We start from the raw sequence: 7,151 nt of genomic DNA on the forward strand, positions 1-7,151 counted from the left end.
CCTCCGAGGACCGGTTTCTGGCATTCCAGCCTTCTTCAGCCCGGCTTGCTTGAATCCAATGGCAAAGTGAGCAAGGGACTCACGTCTGAGCATACCCTGCCACACTTATGGCGGCCAAAAGCAGTACAAAAAGGGGTGGTGATGGACAGAGCGTCTGACCCTGTGCCTCATGGGAACAGTCCAGCCCGAACTGCCAAGCCATGATATTTGGTGATATTTGGTGATATTTGGTGGGGTATTTCTAGAGCGCGACGTTCGCTCCGGAGGGAGCATCTTGGCGCTAGTGACTTGCATCAGGGCACTTGTCTTTCTATCTGTGTGTTAAAAAGCCTTTAGAATGTGTCCATAAATGTTTCCTGGACCAAACCTGAACGCCTGAATCAGACTGCATGACCTATTGTATAGAATTGTATAGCTTTTCAACCCCTGGTGGCACAGCACCCAGGCAGGGACGGTTCCTCTACTAGGGTGGAGGAGCGTCACCCCACTGCTTTCTCGCAGTGCGAGACGCAGTATCATAAAATGGAAATAACTACCATTTCAGGGTTTGGTTACGGGCAAATGGGTGGGTGGGGCTGCTCTCCGAGCAAGGATGGGCAGCAGAGGAGTGGGGTGCCCACTCCTGAGTGTGCATGACTAGTTTGGTTGGCCCTCTGGGGCTGACCAACCAGTCTTGTGCACTCTGCCCTTCTCCATGTAGGCTGCAATGCAGCTTACATGGAGAACATGGGCGGGCCACTAGTCCCTGGCTGGGCGGCATCCCGACCAATCACAACACAGCTTGCAGCATTGTGATTGGCTTAGGGGTGGGACTGGGAGCCTGGCTGCTTGCTTCCTGGTCCTGCCGGAGGCAGGAGAGCAGGGGAGCAGAAGCAGAGACAACGCAGGACCCGGCCGGCGGGAAGGTAAGTTTACATTTTTGGGATTATTAAATTACCCCCGCGTAACTGCCTCAACCCCCCCCCACCCATGAATCATGCCAGCCGCGACTGTACCCAGGATAATGTGCTGCATGGCTAAACACCTAGGGGTCGATTGCGATCTTGGTCGGAAGGGCTCCAAATCGGTATAAGCGTTGCCGAATCCGATCAGGAGCCCTTGGTATTCGGACAAGACGAACCTTTCCAGAACTGGGTCGGTCAGTATGCTTTCCGAACGAGATCGGAAGCGGGCCCTTATTAGGTCCAAAAAGTGATACCTATTGGCTATGCCAAGGCTTGTTTTTGTTGTTGTCTCCCTCACCCAGATGCCACTATTCAATCACTGCTATGGCGTGCTCCAGGAGACAATGCCTTATTGCAACCCCCTTTCTCACTTTATTAGCTTTATTCACTAAGGCATTCCCCTTTGTTGATGGGCTGATACTGAAGCCCACTTATTCGTCCAATGTACTACTCTTTATTACCAGCATATGACATGTGTTTGTATGGTTTTTGATAAAAAATGTTTGAAGTTTTTTTTAAATGCTGTAAGGTTTACATGCAATCAGGTCTGTCTTGAATGTAATATGCATTACCTTTACATTAGAGCCCCTGCCACAAGTGACTGTTTACACTAAGACAGAAAACCATTTTGAACCAGTTCCAGGCCAGGAGCTGATCCACGTGCTAGGGTGAGCTTCTCTGATTCTCTGATCGCTATCATATCACCATTAGAGCACTGTACCCAAGAAGGATGAGAGGCCGCATTGCAGGAGCCGACCCCATTGCTAAAATTGTCTCCCTACTTAAAAATCACTGTTAAAAATCATATCCTTCAAACGGCACAAGTCGGGAGTACATGCGGGTAAAGGGTGTTCACTCACCATTTCACAGGGTGGACGCCGTTCACGCTGCCAAAAAGTTGGGTGCCACAGAAATATGTTGAACTCGTCCTAGTGTAACTTTCAGGCACCAGAACACATTCAGCAGCGTTTGCACATTGTAGGCAGCAAGGGAGGCTTTTTTTATTATATATTCCAGCTGGGCCAAAAGATAATGGCCGAGGTTAAGAAGCCATCTGGCTTCCTTTTGAACGAATGTCCTGACTGGATGCATTGTGGAACATCACACTTAAATCCAAATGCCACAGAGGGGGAACAAAAGCACACAGCTTGGTATCATTTCACAGATACTTAAAGAGAGGCATCCTTTTTACTTTGTTCAGTCCCTGTATATGAGTGCATGCTCTGTAAGAATGCTAGATGTGTTGGTCTGTCCCAGTATTTACACAAATAACAATGTAAATAGCGCTATTTTGTTGTTTTTTACAGTGATACTCTACCCAGTGCAGGGTGTGAGAGATCTTTACATAAGATACACATTATGTATTGACAATAAATTATGTAAGTGTGTAAATCAATGTACAATATGTGTTTCATAAGACAGTGAGGGTTACAAGGTGTAGGAGTCATATGTCCATATCTCACTGTGCTATATTAGAATTATAATTTTTAAACTGCAAAGAACAAAAGGATCTCTGTGCTGAAAGCAGTAAACCACTTACCCATCTACATAAAATACCCACCTGCATGTTACATGATGTGCTTTGCAGGAGACACATTAACTTTCTATACTACTTGATTCAAATATGGGACTACATAGAACACAGATCTCACCAGCAAAAGCTTTAACCTCCAGAGACGACTTAATATTAGTACTACACTATGCAATTTACTGGGCACACAAAGATCTCTGCACCAGGTGCTTTAATGCCATAACATGTTTTAAAATGCAGACTTTGCAACCAATTAAGCAGAATAGATCTACCACCATGCTACTCTTTGTTGCCAAGTTTTTTGGGGTAGGTTTTAAAAAAAACATAAATGTATTAGTTGAGGCCCAGATTGTGCATCTGTGCTGTGCGACTTTTGTGGCACAACCCTGATGCAAAATCTAATTTGTTAAATCTCATAATGCTCTTAAATGTACTAATGATATACCTGATAAAAATATGTGTGAGGTCTTAATATCTGGTGTCACTTCTTGTGGTGTCACTTTAAGTAAGGTCACTCCCTGTGATGTCACATGTTGTGATGTCATGCGATGTCATGGTATGCAGCATCATGTCACATGAATACTTCCTAACTTGGCTAGTCCCCCACTTCTGTTTTTTAGGACTTGTGCCCGGCCTGTGAGCTGTGGGAACGAAGGAGAAGAAAGGAAGGGAGAGCATGATCATGTTCATGGCCTCCAAAGACTGCAGCTGACTTCCATTGCTGATCCAGGAGAGGATGTTAAAGAATCACTGGTGGTGATGCTCTTCACTTGTTTGGGAGAGAACCTCTGCTTTCTGCTGGTTCTGTGATTGGAGCCTGCAGATGCACCCACTGACCAGCCGCAGTCTGAAAAGAGCTACCAAATAAAATCAGATGAATGTGCCTCATCTCACATGCACATCAGAGTGAAGGCCTCTCGTATGGACCTCGCTCAAGCTACCGTCAGGCAACTCCCACATCTTTGAAGATGTGCTCACCATACATTTGGCCAGAGTATGTCTGAGCCTGGGTCAGCAGTGGTGAACAGCCTAACCCACCATTGAAATGGCCACCTAACCTCTTGTCGCCCTGTGACGCCTGAATCGGTTCTTACAGGTATACACTTTATTTGTCCACACAACCCATTATATGTAAACATAGCCACCATTGTATGCAAACACACCATTTACAGCAGATCTGCATAACCAACATCACAAATTGACAGAACCACATAACGAATGTCACAGGCCAACACACTCACCATGATACGTCAACACATGCAATGGCGTAAGTCCACACTGCTACCATCACCTTCCACTACAGCCACCACCATGCTTCTACACAAAACCCAAATACACCAATAACCCAGCATCATTCATTCATACAACCAAAATCACATATCATCACACACAATCATAAGCCAGTGCACTGAAACGTCCAATCAACATCACATCATAACACTCCTATCATCCTATGACATCAGACTTGCCATTGTACATTAACATGGTTGAAATCATTCATCCATACAGCCAACATCATCTGCCAACACATCATCCATAAGTCAACATGAACAACCCCACAGTCCAACAAACCCACCGTCCTATGTACTCACAAACAGCATGCCAGTGCACCAGTATCATAGGCCAATACACCTCCCTACAGAGGTGCCCACTACCCCTTATATGCCAATATTCTACCACATTAGGCCAACACACTTCTATTCATATGTTCACACAACCAACATCATATGCCAGCACACTGGCCATCCCCAAACTATGCAACAAACATCATACACCATACATCTATGATCACACATGACCAATACTAACATCATGTATCCATACAAGCCCACTTTATATTTCATACATTCCAATCAAACTTTAGAATAATCGCAGCTGAAATACAGTCTCAACTTAATAAAAACATTGTATTAACCTACTTCTTGAAAAGATAATTAAGCAGTCTGCGGCTCGTCATGCGATGTAGTTGACAAGCATGCTTTGAAAGTACTGAAACTTAATCACTATATCACTGTCTTTTCAAACTATGCTTTCCTTGTCATACTGCGAACATTGTTTCAGTACATCATTAATTTAGGTTGTGTACTATGGGGCAGAAGTATCAAAGGGTTTTATCCATTCTGTGCCTATGGGAAAAGGTGTTCATACATATGGCGCTATATGTGCATGTTTTGAATTGCAGGCCACCAAAACCACCATGCAAAACCAATATAATGTGAGTTGTGGAAAGCAGTGAGGACGTGTGTAAGTATGAAAGGCAGCCATGGCTTTAAGACCTAACTTTGTAACTCATTTGTAAAAGGTTGAAACAAAATCAATGTCTAGATCATACCTGCCACGGCTGAATGTTCTGCAAACCTTTACCAATGCATGTAGCCAATGTCAGCAAAGGTGCCTTCTCTTGACAAAGCACTACATCGTGAAGAGCGAATGCAAAGGCATATACAGCGAGATATGCCTGGAACGTGTAGCTCAGATCCTCCATCTCAAAGAGCGAGTCCACAATGAGGCCAACATCTTCTTCCCCTGTGCAGACGTTATTGGAGGTTAACATGCTTGCAGATGTAGAGTTAATTGGCCATTGACAGTTGAAGGCTGTCTCCCAAAACACTTTTACGAAAACATCCTGGGCTTGCGATGTTGGATGGATTCCACTCAAGTAGAAACTGAGACCAGGCATCGGTTCACTGTGGAGGACTAGTCCAATGGAGCCGTTCAGTAAACTTGCAGCCTGTGCCGAGAAAATTCCTGGCGTGAAGGTGAAGCCCAATGAATAGACCCAAACCTTGTTCCACACCCCTGACATTGACAGCTCCTCCAGGAGGGGCATCATGTGCATCTCCTCGCAGTAGAGCACAATGGTTGTGGCAGTTGAATTCCTGATGACCTCCACAAGTTTACGAATCTTCTCCTGGGAATAGCGAAAGTGCATTTTCTCCAGGAAGGCAACACAGCCGCCGCCAGCTGTGATCTGCTCCTTTAGGTGCTGGCCAGAGATTTCCCCCAGCACGTCATCTCGGGTCAGGATTCCTAACCAGCTCCAACCAAGATGGGCCACGAGTCTCGATATTGCCATGTCCTGGATCCTCTCGCTGGGGACCGTGCGGAGGAAGGATGGAAACTGCTGTCGGTCTTCCAGGACAGGATCTAGTGCTCCAAAACTGATCTGAAACACAAGAAAAGATCATAATAACTCAAAGTGGCGAAGCTGTAGCATTTCATGAAACAATATCTGTTTTTTTCCAGTTCAGACTGTCAGCATTAGGGCCATCTTCCCCCACACTTTTTGCTTTTGTCTACTTACTTACATTTTTCTGCTGGAATTAATTTTTCTTGGCCTTAGGTCTTTGTGTACATTACCACTGCTGTCCAGTGCTAAAGTGCTTATGCTCACTCCCCTAAACATAGTTAAATTGACTTACACCTATTTGGCATATTTAATTTAGATATACTTCCTTTATAGAGTGGTAAACCATATACCCAAGGTCTGTAAATTAAATTCTACTCGTGGGCCTGCAGCCCTTTTTGTGCCACACACTTATGTAGCCCCTTAAAACATGTCACAGGACAGCCATTTCAGCCTGAATGCAGTTTTAAGCTCTCACTTCGACTTGACAATATAACCCCCTTGCCAAGCCTTATAATCCCCTTTTATTGCATATATGTCACCCCTAAGGTAATCCCTAGGCAGCCAATAGGGCAGGGCGCATTGAAGTTAAAAGGTTAGACATGCACTTTAAAGTCTCACATGTCCTTGTAGTGAAAAACTCTTAAATTTGTTTTTATCTACTGTAAGGCCTATCTCTTCCATAGGATAACATTGGGCCGCCTTATTACATTTAATAAGTGCTAATATGGGATTGTGGACAGTTGCACATTTTATGTTAAGTATCTATGAAATGGTAATTCAAATTTTTAATGACAATTTTGAAAACGGCACATTTAAAAAGTTTTCAACTAACAAAATATCTAGTTGCCACAATTTTTTACCCACTCACAACAAAGAGTCCAACGTTCTTATTTCATTAGCCCTTATGATTTATTTCAATATTCTTTTTTTGTTCTTCTCAAAGTATTTTGTTGCATTATTACATGTCCTTGCGAAAGGCAACACTTTTAGAGCTCGTGGTCCCAGGACACATTATACTGGTAGGATATAGTATGCATAGTAACAAGAATGGAATACTCCACCAAGTGTTACCATGTTTTGAATGTAGGACTGGTCAAAGAAAGGTTATCCACGTTGTGTTTTGCTATATTCTGTACTTATTACGTTAATGTTCATATTGGTATTTGATAGATCCCTTTATATGTCCATGTGTATATTGGTATATTCTGTATCCTCTATTTCCCCCCCTCAGTTACATGACAGTGGTATCTCCCTCCAGTCTCTGGGAGGCTACCTTAGAATGTTCAGGTGAGGCAGTTGCTGCACTGATGGTGGACAGAGGAGACCGGTAATAAAGAATTAAACTTACCTACTTGAAGTGTTCTTCTTTTTATCACTGGAGACGATCTGTGGAAGGGGACAGACGACAGCGGTACCTCCCCTTTTGGTGTGCTACTCCACCATCTCCTCATCGTGTTTCCACTTATATTCTATGTGGATTAAGATACTGATTTTATACCCTTGGTGTACCCCAGAGAGGAGATCTACAATTACCTCAGACTTATAC

Source organism: Lissotriton vulgaris, chromosome 9 (genome assembly GCF_964263255.1).
Source record: "Lissotriton vulgaris chromosome 9, aLisVul1.2, whole genome shotgun sequence".
In the NCBI taxonomy this organism is placed as follows: domain Eukaryota; kingdom Metazoa; phylum Chordata; class Amphibia; order Caudata; family Salamandridae; genus Lissotriton; species Lissotriton vulgaris.